This window comes from Schistocerca cancellata, chromosome 1, assembly GCF_023864275.1.
Source record: "Schistocerca cancellata isolate TAMUIC-IGC-003103 chromosome 1, iqSchCanc2.1, whole genome shotgun sequence".
In the NCBI taxonomy this organism is placed as follows: Eukaryota; Metazoa; Arthropoda; class Insecta; order Orthoptera; family Acrididae; genus Schistocerca; species Schistocerca cancellata.
Genome location: NC_064626.1, coordinates 838,504,103 through 838,518,989, shown reverse-complemented (window position 1 = coordinate 838,518,989; position 14,887 = coordinate 838,504,103). Strand labels below are relative to the sequence as shown.

At 45.1% G+C, this 14,887-nt stretch overlaps 1 non-coding gene across 1 annotated transcript; it reads left to right on the top strand.

The window, feature by feature from the left end:
- The first annotated feature begins 12,322 nt into the window (after positions 1–12,322).
- Positions 12,323–12,397, top strand: Trnaw-cca (transfer RNA tryptophan (anticodon CCA)). Its single transcript has one exon. It is a non-coding gene; the product is annotated as a tRNA-Trp (tRNA).
- Positions 12,398–14,887: the final 2,490 nt, after the last annotated feature.

Below are 14,887 nucleotides of genomic sequence, written 5' to 3'. Positions count from 1 at the left end.
TTCGGTGTGGGGCGGCGGAGGGGTGAAGTGGACTGCGGTAGTCGTCGTGGGGTTGTGGACCACGGCGGCTGCGGCGGGGACGGAGCCTCTCCGTCGTTTCTAGGTCCCCGGTTAACATACAATAGAATACAATACATACAATGTAAAAATACAGAATAAAAAGAAGTTTCTGCATAGGAATTCGAACCCATCACCATATTATTACCGTTCTGTACTCATTCTGCTGCTCCAAGCACTGTCTGGAAGAGACGCTTAATAAACGGCTTATGTCTCACGCGATCCGCGCCAATATTGCTGTTTTCTTTTAAACGCTTTATAATCTGCAGCTCCGACTTCAATCGCTTTCTTTAGTGGCCAAGCCCTGCGTATCCTACAAATCTGGAGGATAGGTGATGACGAATCGGAGCGGTCCCCTCATCAGTACGACGGCGAGAACACCCTGCGGCATTTGCAAACTCAGGGTCTGGCGGTGCCGTGTCAGCTGCGAGGCGATGTGGTACAGCCTGGCTTGGTCGTATGTGAAGGCTGGCTGGCGGTCGGACTGCTGCGAGGCATCCCAGATCTGGCTGGCGGCGTCTGGCGCTGGCTGATTCCCAGTGGCTCAGTGGCTGAGACAGCCTCTGATCGCCGCTCTGATCCATCAGTACTGCGGCTGGATCCCTTGACAGGCAGTTCTATCAGGATGACGGTGGAACGGTGGTGGTATCATTGCAGAAGTCTCCACTACAACGGACACCGACGCGGTGACTCGCTGATTGCGTGACTCGCCGATTCGATGATCACCCTGGGCAGATGACCAGTATTTAAATGTTTCTTATGATTTGATTTAGGCAAAGTAACGTATGCTGCGTACCGATGCATCCCTGGATTCGGGATCTCGCTGGTAAATGGAAATGAGCGTTTGGCGTCATTGGCCGGGAGGCCCCTTACGGGGCAGGTCCGGACGCCTTGGTGGAGGTCATTGGGCGACCTGCGCTCCGGATGGGGATGAAACGATGATGAAGATAACACCCAGTTCCTAAGTGGAGGAAATCCCCGACCCAGCCGGGAATCGAACCCGGGCCCCTAGGACGGCAATCCGTCACTCTGACGACTCAGCTATCGGGGCGGTCAACATCTTACTGGTCACCGACCTATAGCTGCCGTAGCGTAATGATGCGCCAGTTTAGTAAGAAAAGCAGTGAGCCCTCTTTCTTGTGGCTTGTGCTGTTCCATACTGAAGAAAACATGGGCGCAAAAGATAAACTTTAACCTCAAGATGAATAGCTAGGTGTAACTGAAGTTGTGAAGGTGACGAGAGAGGCGTGCCTGAATAGCTCAAATGCTAAGTGGGTTGTAACTGAAATACAACTAGTCGAGGTTCGAGTCCCATTCCGGTACAGCTTCAACATGCCAGAAATTCCCACAAATACTCTCACTCTGTCACAGAGTGAATGATTCCTGAAAGCCATTACTGAATTTGTTTGCTTCTCAAAGAGTCCAAAGTCCTAAGCCGCGTAGTGGTTAAGACACTGGTCTCACTCTTTCAAGACCAGCTGTTCAGATGGCGGTCTACCCATCCGGATGCAGGTTCTATATGGTACTTTTAAAGCATTTAAGGCAAATACTGGGCTGGTTCCTTTAAAAAGACTCAGCCGACCTCTTCCCTCTTTCCAAAATGAAATTTTCGCTCTGCAGCAGAGTGTGCACTGATACGGAACTTACTGGCAGATTAAAACTGTGTGCCGGACCGTGGCTCGAACTCGGGACTTTTGCCTTTCTCAGGCAAGTGTTCTACTGGCTGAGCTACACAAGCACGACATGTGACACCTCCTCATAACTTTATTTCTGCCAGTATCTCGTCTCCTACCTTCCAAACTTCACAGAAGCCAGGAAGTTTCATGTCGGCACACACTCCGCTGCAGAGTGAAAATTTCATTCTGGGAACATCCCCCAGGCTGTGGCTGTGCCATGTCTCTGCAGTATCCTTTCTTCCAGGAGTGCCAGTTCTGCAAGGTTCGCAGGACAGCTCTTGTGAAGTTTGGAAGGTATGAGACGAGGAAATGGCAGAATTAAATCTGTGCGGATGCGTCGCGAGTCGTGCTTGGGTAGCCCAGTGCCAGCACGGTAGCACAGCATGTTCGGTCAGAGAGCTGTCTGCTCCATGTAATTAAAAAAAATAAAAACTGAGTGACGAGATTAGCAACGAACTTCAATGGATGTCACATGAGGTCCGTTATGACCACATGCAACGAACAAAGTGTAAAAAAAGTCGATAGAGCACTGACCCCCGAAAGGCAAAGGTCCGGAGTTCGAATCTCGTTCCGGGGCACAGTTTTAATCTGCCAGCAAGTTTCTTCACTCTTTATAGCCAATTCGATATTGTGCTCCGTTCCTAACGACCGCATCGTCTGCGGGACGCTAAATGCTAAGCTTCCTTCGTTGGTGTACGTAGTAAAATCAAAACTACACATGTAAAAACTATACTAACCACTGGTGTTTACATACGTATCTCTAAAATTTAGTTTCCCGCTCGGTTAGATCTTTTAGATTCCTGTGTCGCTCATATAAATTCTGGTAAGACTGTTAATTAAATAATTCTCTGCGTGTTTCCGGTTACATTAGCAGTGTATTCACACTACAAGAAGTTGTGTCAGTTGTAATTGTTTGGTGGAGAGGGGTGTGAGTTAAATGACCTAGAACACTGGAAAACGGATAGGCATATTCTATTTCTAGGCTAATTGTTGTGCTTTATGTAGACTGACAGGCTGATATAACTGTCGCATAATTACTGTGTCCGCGTGAATTGCTTGCTACTGTACCCACAGTATCCTTCTGTCATTCATACACGCATAACAGAAGCCCACTTTCGATTTTCATCTGGATGTATGAACTTTGTTACGTATTTTTCCATTAACTTTATCTTGTCCTATTTCGGAGGATGAAAATCATTTTAGGTGTTGTTGATGGCGTACTAAAACGCTGGTAACAATAATAGTTGAAAATAAGAACAGGGTTTATAACATGGATGTTTGTTGTTACGGAACTGACGTTCAAGTCCTCTCTTGGCTATGTTATCATTTCAGTGCCCACCTGACAATGTTGCAGCAAACATCTGAACCTGTCAACTCCTAGTACAAACAGTCTACAGTAAAAATTACAGTGTAAAGTGAGCTACCAAGCTGCAAGAATATTTCTTCCCTAAACGATTTGACCGTGATCGGTGAGATACCATATGATTGGTTTATTGTGCTTATTGTACCGTTATAATAGAAAGTTTCTGGTTGTGTCGCCGTGTACGAAACAGCAACAAAATGTTACGCTAGACTGTTTACGGAATTCAGAGAGGGATGCCGCGGCATGAGGATAAATTCCAGTCAGCGCTCTGCAGTGTTCGGTGATGAGTCTACTGTTGTTATTGCTCTATGTTAATGATTTTCTATTTTGTTTCAATGGAGCAAAATTAATCCTTTTTGCAGATAACACTGGTTTTGAAGTAAAATAAAGAAGAATATAAAAATTTTAAGATTATTTTGGTAAAAACTAATAACTGATATTTTACAAAAACTGATTCATTTCTGAAGTGAAGCTATGATCCACTTCTTACGCACAATGACAAAGCTGTGTTTGTTAAATTCTCTGTAATACGGGCCAAACACATTCGTTAATGTAAGTGCTTTTTGTTCGTATCCAACATATGCGCTACCGATCTTGCACATAACTTTATCGTAGCTAAACTTCCATGTATAATGTAGCCTCCTCTTTCTTACGATATACTTATACCGACAACCAGTTCATTCAAACTACACCGGTGAACGTCCAATAGTGTAATAATCATTTTCTCGATTGCCTAATCAGTGGTTGCATTTTTAGCTTTTTCGAGTAGATCATTCACAAGAGAATCACTGCAGTGTTTGAATGTAGCTTTCCATTATTAACTGTTCAAAAACATGTGGTAGTGGCGGTATTGTTATTTTTATGCTCTTCAATCCGATGACTGGTTTGTTGCAGCTATCCACGGTGGTTCATCCTTTGCAAGTCTCTTCTTCTGTGCATAACTACTGCAACCCTATATTCATTGCCTTCGTCTCCCTCTCCACTCCACATCCCTACCCTCCTACATTTCCTTCTATTACTTAACCGACAATTTCTTGAGGCCTCAGAACGTGTCCTATCAGTCAGCCCCTTTTTTTTAGTCATGTTGTGCCATAATTTTTTTCACCCATATTCGATTCAGTACCTCCTTATTAGTTATTCGATCTATTCATGTGATCTTCAGAGTTGTACTGTATCATCACATATGAAAAGCTTCTATTCTCTTCTTGATTGAACTGTTTATCTACCGTGTTTCACTTTCGGACAAGACTACTTTCCAGACAAATACCCTCAAAAAAAATTCCTAACATTGAAATGTATGTTTCATGTTTATTTTTTTTCTGAAATGCTTTTGTTGGTACTATCGGTCTGATTTTTATATCCTCTCCATTTCGACCATCAACAGTTATTTTACTGTCCCAATAGCAAAATGTCTACTACTTTTAGTAACTCATTGCTTAATTCTCACGACATTGCCTGATTTTATTTGACTACACTCCATTACACTTGTTTTACTTTTGTTGATGTTGATCTTATAACCTCTTTTCAAGACATGTTTCATTCCATTTTTCACTCGTGAAGCTCTGAGTGGAAAAATCTGAGCATTCCTGTGTCTCCGTATCTCCTCCTTGTCTTCCCTCACGCTGTCTAATGGACAGCCGTTGTTCTAGTGCCGAAAGCCGCAACCCGAGACAGATATCGCAGGTGGCAAAGTGTCCTCAACTTCTCATGCTACACTCTTTGAACGGTACAGCTCTCCAACACATTGGTACGAATTCTAGTCTTCTGTGTGAACGGAAACGTCACAAGGTCGCATGATGTTCGACAATATGGTTATACACTTTGTAAACGGCCTGGCAAAAATCAGATAGCTATACGAATATACTCACACAGTGTAACGAGTGAGAGTCACCTGTGATCTGTCGTGGTACGCTGTCGCGTGCCCCTGTCCAACCTACTCTGTGCGTTCTCGTAATTAAGTAATGTTTATGCGGTTGGGGAAGGGTTTTACTTTGGAGATGATCATTCGAAGCTCTAGTAAAATTGTCTTCTGAGACCAGAAACAAAAACCTATCCACAGTTTATGCTCTTTTATAAGTTGCTGTACTCTACTGAAAGGTGGCATCCCGAAAAAATGCAATACATAAACATTTTTTGTCCTGATATCTATAGTTCACAGTCGTCGCGACGCGGAAGAATTCAGTCTTCGCGACACGATAACGAACCGAATGTTCAGCCACCCATGAAATATTACCCTGTGGAGTACACTTTCTCGTGCATTGATTCCACACTAAATCATCAAGTCTGCACGCGCTTACGTCTCTTGAAAACCGCCCAGGCGTGGGTGAGTGTTAATCTCCAAGACAACGACGCACTTACACGAAAGTCAATATCATCTATAAATTGTCCATACTGATCAAGTATATGCGATATCTCAACATACTGTCCTTCAGTATGATTATGACCGTTTAGAGGCGGCTTTATTGTTCATGAAGCACAAGCCGTTAGCACGTCCTGTAAGGAGCACACCCCAACACTGTATTTTAAGTATAGCCGTTGCTTGCAAGGAATACATTCGTTCTTCCAGAGGGAAAGTGATATCGATGTGAGCAGTATATCGTGAGGTTACATTATTTCTTATAAGAAGCCTGAGGACTACTACATGTTACCTAGGCTACAGACAATCTGAGCCTTGTTCTTCTTACTTGTTGGAACTGTTGAGTTGCTCTGTGAGACGTGCTTAGTTGGTTATAAAATTCAAAGAATACTGTCGGCTAAAACTAATGTCTGTGTTCGAGTATCGGTACGTTACACAGTTTTAACTAATAACTAATGATCAACACATTGTGTACTAACTAAATATAAAAGGAATTTCATCTTTTGGATTTGCAGCTCTTGTATTTTTTACGTGTTTACTGTCTAAATTATTGGATATAGGTTCCACCATTTATGCAAAACACTGTTTCTTCTTGTTACCCAAACATGTTTCGGCACCTCTGTGCCATCATCAGTGAGTTTTATTTATTGAAATATTGTAAAAACTGAACATATTTTAGACTGAAAGTGATCTAACAAAATGAAGCCTAAAGACAGTTTTTGTTCTTACATTGGTTTTACACAATAGGGTTATGCAGTATCATCTGTATGGTGTCCGCCCCCAGTAGTTAAATGGTCAGCGTGACGGATTGTCAATCCTCTGGGCCCGTGTTCGATTCGCGGCTGGGTCGGGGAATTTTCTCCTCCCAGGGACTGGGTGTTGCTGTCCTCATCATCATCCTCATCGACTGCAGGTCGCCGAAGTGGCGTCAAATTGAAAGACCGCCATCCGACGAACGGTGTGCTCGACGGGGGGGCCCTAGCTGTACGATTAAATGGATAAATCTGTACGGCGTTCTGCACTGACAGCTTGCCATATGCATACTAAACGATGTAAATGTGAATTTTGTCAGCGAGTTAACACATCCCTTGAATTTTTTTTTTTTAAAATTTGATTTTGGTGTGGCAAAATATTTTGCGAATATATTCGTTTTTACTCGAGTTTTGTTGTGACAGATTCTTGTTCTTTCGCGTTTTGAGAGCACTGTACACACATAATAAATGTACTTCCTATAATTTTGGTTCAACTAAAGCGTTTTCACTTCGTAAAACGCAATGTACACGACGTTTTTGTTTCCGAGTGATTTTGGCGCCGAATTTGAATTTTGTGTACTTTTATCTCTTTCTCTCTCTCTCACTGTGTGTGTATGTGTGTAAGACCCTTTAGCTGTTTGTGATGCCTTTTCTGTAAACTTCCTTTTATGTGTTATTTTATAAATAAATAATAAAATAAATGATAAAATAAATAAAACAGGAGAAACAAAGCAAAAAACTAAACAGAACTATAAACAACACAAGCACACACGGTATAAACAATTATCACAATCAAAAACATCAATCCCATGACAGATTGATCACCCACTCAGACATTAATCGCACCAAACAAGAAAAAGCCCTGCAACAAAATGACGAGAACGAAACATTAACATACACATATCGCATAAAACAATAGATCTTATAACAGAAAGGAGCTTATAGGTTCACTTTTTACACTTTTTCAATAAATAAAATCCACTGATGATGGAACAGAGCTGCTGAAACATGTTTGGGTCAGAAGAAAAAAGAGTGCTTTGCGTAAAAGAAGGAACAAATATCCAATAAAAGGAATTCATCTTAAAGCTGAACTTACAGGTGTAGAAGATGAGGAAATTAGCAGTTACGATCTAGGATTCATCTTGCTTGGCTTGATTCCTTTCTTGTTTGACGTTTAAGAGGCTAACAAAATTAATTTAGTGAAAGACGACTACTTAGCCCAGTTAGAAATTTCGCATAGTACTGTCTGTTTCTGTTTGAGTGGTGTGCAAATTTTGTGGTACTGAAGATTGGACTGTTGATGTTTCTTAACAGACGGGAAGCATGTAAGTTTATCATCACCGTCGGCTACTGCCAGTTTGGTGATCAGTATGTCCAGTAACTTCTTTTTTGCACGTTCCGATGTTTTTTATTGTAATTTTCACCACATTGTGTTACTCTTAAATTTATGGTTACCAGAATTTTCTTCTTGGTCATTCTAAGAAAATGAATTGCAGAAAAGCTTTCTGTTGCTCCATAAATGTGTTCCATTCATAAAGAAACAGAAAATATATGTTTTCTAGAAATCGTGACGTTCGCTGTGCCAAATTTTTCCTCTCGCTTCTGGTCAGCATGACGAATGCCGAGTCACTAATTGGACAGGCAGATGCTATCCGGAGGCTGAATAGCCAACGCCTACGGCGACTCAAGATGCCTAATTTTACGCTTACTTACTAGCCGATGACCATCTTCTCCTCTGATAGTTTCCTGTAAACACACAAACTAAAAAGAAATGAGTACAACTTCAAATATAGACACATACACCGCTACACCTGCCAGATTGTGGTCAGCCTTTATCCCCAATTTTTTTCAGTGGTGAGATGAACGTAAATGTCCATCACATTACAGAGCAGAGGTGCTCCAGACGGGGGTCTCCCGGCCAATACTGCCATACGATCATTTCATTTCAGTGCTCTGGCGCTCCTCTCATACTGGACAACACGTGTTCTTACAACGTCCTCGTGTACACTAAGCGAATAATCAATTCTGTAGGCTAAAACAAGAGTTTATTATTTGAAGAAAGTAAACACAAAATCTAGAAAGTTACATAACGAAAATATAGTTACTGCCTATTAGGTTATTGCCGATAATCGTTGCTTGCACAGCGATATCTACCACAAGAAGAAAGCTTGTTTCCAAGTAGAGTTAAAAAGTTATAAGACGCTTCTTCACGCTTCTTTGAGATCATTTTTATCTAAGATGAACGACGAAACTTGCGTTTATTGAGGCCCAAGGAATATAATTCTACCTAACGACAAAGATACGGTTTCGACTGATTTCCTACCACATAGTTTTCGTTTGCCAGAAAAATTCTTTTCGTGATGCTCTCCACTGCAGTGAGACGGTATCGTTTCGTAACATGTGTGATGGTAACGATTGACAACATTGTATTTACCACATTACGCTGAATTGCCACTACAGTAACGTCATTATCAGTTGAATAAAAGTTTTTGTTTACACTTCATATTTTTTTAAGAAAGAAGAAAGAAACTAAAATTTATTCAATATTCGGAACATAATACTATTCTATATTCCAACAGTCGATATCCAGAATTTTTTTCTCTGATCTTTTAAACATTTTCGATTAAGGTTATTGTACCAAATGCTTTTCTTTGCTACACAACTCAATAAAATGAATAATGAAAATCAGATAATTAAATTTAAGGACAGAAAATGAAACTATTGTAGTCGATTACCTTCGAATTCATCAAAAAAGACAGAAAGCACGAGAAAGAGCCGGCGATCAGATCGTGACACTTTTATTTCAAGGTTCAGTCTAGATCGCGAACCCTTTTGTTTTCCAGACGTAACGAGATACAGAAAACACAGATGTTCGCGATCTGCAGTACATGGAACATTCGAATGAAATATTTTCCAGTCGCTCTTTTTAACCAGATATTAATTTATTGACCGTTACATCACGAACTCTCTCACCCCAGTAAGTTAACTTTGAATAAGTATTGTCGAAACGAATGATTGCGGGATTCAAAATTAGACACAAAAGTACACGGAACATTCGAATCAAATATTTTCCAGTCGCTGTTTTTAACAAGATATTAATTTATTGAATGAAACTTCCTGGCAGATTAAAACTGTGTGCCCGACCGAGACTCGAACTCGGGACCTTTGCCTTTCGCGGGCAAGTGCTCTACCAACTGAGCTACCGAAGCACGATTCACGCCCGGTACCCACAGCTTTACTTCTGCCAGTACCTCGTCTCCTACCTTCCAAACTTTACAGAAGCTCTCCTGCGAACCTTGCAGAACTAGCACTCCTGAAAGAAAGGATATTGCGGAGACATGGCTTAGCCACAGCCTGGGGGATGTTTCCAGAATGAGATTTTCACTCTGCAGCGGAGTGTGCGCTGATATGAAACTTCCTGGCAGATTAAAACTGTGTGCCCGACCGAGACTCGAACTCGGGACCTTTGCCTTTCGCGGGCAAGTGCTCTACCAACTGAGCTACCGAAGCACGATTCACGCCCGGTACCCACAGCTTTACTTCTGCCAGTACCTCGTCTCCTACCTTCCAAACTTTACAGAAGCTCTCCTGCGAACCTTGCAGAACTAGCACTCCTGAAAGAAAGGATATTGCGGAGACATGGCTTAGCCACAGCCTGGGGGATGTTTCCAGAATGAGATTTTCACTCTGCAGCGGAGTGTGCGCTGATATGAAACTTCCTGGCAGATTAAAACTGTGTGCCCGACCGAGACTCGAACTCGGGACCTTTGCCTTTCGCGGGCAAGTGCTCTACCAACTGAGCTACCGAAGCACGATTCACGCCCGGTACCCACAGCTTTACTTCTGCCAGTACCTCGTCTCCTACCTTCCAAACTTTACAGAAGCTCTCCTGCGAACCTTGCAGAACTAGCACTCCTGAAAGAAAGGATATTGCGGAGACATGGCTTAGCCACAGCCTGGGGGATGTTTCCAGAATGAGATTTTCACTCTGCAGCGGAGTGTGCGCTGATATGAAACTTCCTGGCAGATTAAAACTGTGTGCCCGACCGAGACTCGAACTCGGGACCTTTGCCTTTCGCGGGCAAGTGCTCTACCAACTGAGCTACCGAAGCACGATTCACGCCCGGTACCCACAGCTTTACTTCTGCCAGTACCTCGTCTCCTACCTTCCAAACTTTACAGAAGCTCTCCTGCGAACCTTGCAGAACTAGCACTCCTGAAAGAAAGGATATTGCGGAGACATGGCTTAGCCACAGCCTGGGGGATGTTTCCAGAATGAGATTTTCACTCTGCAGCGGAGTGTGCGCTGATATGAAACTTCCTGGCAGATTAAAACTGTGTGCCCGACCGAGACTCGAACTCGGGACCTTTGCCTTTCGCGGGCAAGTGCTCTACCAACTGAGCTACCGAAGCACGATTCACGCCCGGTACCCACAGCTTTACTTCTGCCAGTACCTCGTCTCCTACCTTCCAAACTTTACAGAAGCTCTCCTGCGAACCTTGCAGAACTAGCACTCCTGAAAGAAAGGATATTGCGGAGACATGGCTTAGCCACAGCCTGGGGGATGTTTCCAGAATGAGATTTTCACTCTGCAGCGGAGTGTGTGCTGATATGAAACTTCCTGGCAGATTAAAACTGTGTGCCCGACCGAGACTCGAACTCGGGACCTTTGCCTTTCGCGGGCAAGTGCTCTACCAACTGAGCTACCGAAGCACGATTCACGCCCGGTACCCACAGCTTTACTTCTGCCAGTACCTCGTCTCCTACCTTCCAAACTTTACAGAAGCTCTCCTGCGAACCTTGCAGAACTAGCACTCCTGAAAGAAAGGATATTGCGGAGACATGGCTTAGCCACAGCCTGGGGGATGTTTCCAGAATGAGATTTTCACTCTGCAGCGGAGTGTGCGCTGATATGAAACTTCCTGGCAGATTAAAACTGTGTGCCCGACCGAGACTCGAACTCGGGACCTTTGCCTTTCGCGGGCAAGTGCTCTACCAACTGAGCTACCGAAGCACGATTCACGCCCGGTACCCACAGCTTTACTTCTGCCAGTACCTCGTCTCCTACCTTCCAAACTTTACAGAAGCTCTCCTGCGAACCTTGCAGAACTAGCACTCCTGAAAGAAAGGATATTGCGGAGACATGGCTGAGCCACAGCCTGGGGGATGTTTCCAGAATGAGATTTTCACTCTGCAGCGGAGTGTGCGCTGATATGAAACTTCCTGGCAGATTAAAACTGTGTGCCCGACCGAGACTCGAACTCGGGACCTTTGCCTTTCGCGGGCAAGTGCTCTACCAACTGAGCTACCGAAGCACGATTCACGCCCGGTACCCACAGCTTTACTTCTGCCAGTACCTCGTCTCCTACCTTCCAAACTTTACAGAAGCTCTCCTGCGAACCTTGCAGAACTAGCACTCCTGAAAGAAAGGATATTGCGGAGACATGGCTTAGCCACAGCCTGGGGGATGTTTCCAGAATGAGATTTTCACTCTGCAGCGGAGTGTGCGCTGATATGAAACTTCCTGGCAGATTAAAACTGTGTGCCCGACCGAGACTCGAACTCGGGACCTTTGCCTTTCGCGGGCAAGTGCTCTACCAACTGAGCTACCGAAGCACGATTCACGCCCGGTACCCACAGCTTTACTTCTGCCAGTACCTCGTCTCCTACCTTCCAAACTTTACAGAAGCTCTCCTGCGAACCTTGCAGAACTAGCACTCCTGAAAGAAAGGATATTGCGGAGACATGGCTTAGCCACAGCCTGGGGGATGTTTCCAGAATGAGATTTTCACTCTGCAGCGGAGTGTGCGCTGATATGAAACTTCCTGGCAGATTAAAACTGTGTGCCCGACCGAGACTCGAACTCGGGACCTTTGCCTTTCGCGGGCAAGTGCTCTACCAACTGAGCTACCGAAGCACGATTCACGCCCGGTACCCACAGCTTTACTTCTGCCAGTACCTCGTCTCCTACCTTCCAAACTTTACAGAAGCTCTCCTGCGAACCTTGCAGAACTAGCACTCCTGAAAGAAAGGTTCGCAGGAGAGCTTCTGTAAAGTTTGGAAGGTAGGAGACGAGGTACTGGCAGAAGTAAAGCTGTGGGTACCGGGCGTGAATCGTGCTTCGGTAGCTCAGTTGGTAGAGCACTTGCCCGCCAAAGGCAAAGGTCCCGAGTTCGAGTCTCGGTCGGGCACACAGTTTTAATCTGCCAGGAAGTTTCATATCAGCGCACACTCCGCTGCAGAGTGAAAATCTCATTCTGGAAACATCCCCCAGGCTGTGGCTAAGCCATGTCTCCGCAATATCCTTTCTTTCAGGAGTGCTAGTTCTGCAAGGTTCGCAGGAGAGCTTCTGTAAAGTTTGGAAGGTAGGAGACGAGGTACTGGCAGAAGTAAAGCTGTGGGTACCGGGCGTGAATCGTGCTTCGGTAGCTCAGTTGGTAGAGCACTTGCCCGCGAAAGGCAAAGGTCCCGAGTTCGAGTCTCGGTCGGGCACACAGTTTTAATCTGCCAGGAAGTTTCATATCAGCGCACACTCCGCTGCAGAGTGAAAATCTCATTCTGGAAACATCCCCCAGGCTGTGGCTAAGCCATGTCTCCGCAATATCCTTTCTTTCAGGAGTGCTAGTTCTGCAAGGTTCGCAGGAGAGCTTCTGTAAAGTTTGGAAGGTAGGAGACGAGGTACTGGCAGAAGTAAAGCTGTGGGTACCGGGCGTGAATCGTGCTTCGGTAGCTCAGTTGGTAGAGCACTTGCCCGCGAAAGGCAAAGGTCCCGAGTTCGAGTCTCGGTCGGGCACACAGTTTTAATCTGCCAGGAAATTTCATATCAGCGCACACTCCGCTGCAGAGTGAAAATCTCATTCTGGAAACATCCCCCAGGCTGTGGCTAAGCCATGTCTCCGCAATATCCTTTCTTTCAGGAGTGCTAGTTCTGCAAGGTTCGCAGGAGAGCTTCTGTAAAGTTTGGAAGGTAGGAGACGAGGTACTGGCAGAAGTAAAGCTGTGGGTACCGGGCGTGAATCGTGCTTCGGTAGCTCAGTTGGTAGAGCACTTGCCCGCGAAAGGCAAAGGTCCCGAGTTCGAGTCTCGGTCGGGCACACAGTTTTAATCTGCTAGGAAGTTTCATATCAGCGCACACTCCGCTGCAGAGTGAAAATCTCATTCTGGAAACATCCCCCAGGCTGTGGCTAAGCCATGTCTCCGCAATATCCTTTCTTTCAGGAGTGCTAGTTCTGCAAGGTTCGCAGGAGAGCTTCTGTAAAGTTTGGAAGGTAGGAGACGAGGTACTGGCAGAAGTAAAGCTGTGGGTACCGGGCGTGAATCGTGCTTCGGTAGCTCAGTTGGTAGAGCACTTGCCCGCGAAAGGCAAAGGTCCCGAGTTCGAGTCTCGGTCGGGCACACAGTTTTAATCTGCCAGGAAGTTTCATATCAGCGCACACTCCGCTGCAGAGTGAAAATCTCATTCTGGAAACATCCCCCAGGCTGTGGCTAAGCCATGTCTCCGCAATATCCTTTCTTTCAGGAGTGCTAGTTCTGCAAGGTTCGCAGGAGAGCTTCTGTAAAGTTTGGAAGGTAGGAGACGAGGTACTGGCAGAAGTAAAGCTGTGGGTACCGGGCGTGAATCGTGCTTCGGTAGCTCAGTTGGTAGAGCACTTGCCCGCGAAAGGCAAAGGTCCCGAGTTCGAGTCTCGGTCGGGCACACAGTTTTAATCTGCCAGGAAGTTTCATATCAGCGCACACTCCGCTGCAGAGTGAAAATCTCATTCTGGAAACATCCCCCAGGCTGTGGCTAAGCCATGTCTCCGCAATATCCTTTCTTTCAGGAGTGCTAGTTCTGCAAGGTTCGCAGGAGAGCTTCTGTAAAGTTTGGAAGGTAGGAGACGAGGTACTGGCAGAAGTAAAGCTGTGGGTACCGGGCGTGAATCGTGCTTCGGTAGCTCAGTTGGTAGAGCACTTGCCCGCGAAAGGCAAAGGTCCCGAGTTCGAGTCTCGGTCGGGCACACAGTTTTAATCTGCCAGGAAGTTTCATATCAGCGCACACTCCGCTGCAGAGTGAAAATCTCATTCGGGAATTTATTGAATGTTGCGCCACGAACGCTCTCACCCTATTGAGTCAACTTTGAATAAGTGTTGTCCAAACGAATGATTGCGGGATTAAAAATGAAACACAAAAGCTGCTTTAGAATGCCTGAAATTTAAACATTCACAGCATTAGGTTTACTAGATCATTGCAGTAGCTTCCTTTGGGTCATATTTATAGCGAAATATCTCTGCACCAAAAGCTACTGAAGAGCAGTAACGGCACGTTCACCCTTACGCTCCATAGGCTTGTTAACAATGCGTGGTGATGGTACTTCCCGTGCCTCTATAATTTCGTCCCTGTACTATTCCATATGCGGGTGCTGCTTGTTAGGTACGGTTGTCAGTAGCAATCTGCGTCTACATCGTTATGTATGTGGTGTGTCACAGCCAGACACCACACTTGCTAGGTGGTAGCTTTTAAATCGGCCGCGGTCCGCTAGTATACGACGGACCCGCGTGTCGCCACTGTCAGTGATTGCAGACCGAGCGCCGCCACACGGCAGGTCTAGAGTGACTTCCTAGCACTCGTCCCAGTTGTACAGACGACTTTGCTAGCGATGCTATACTGACAAACTACGCTCTCATTTGCCGAGACGATAGTTA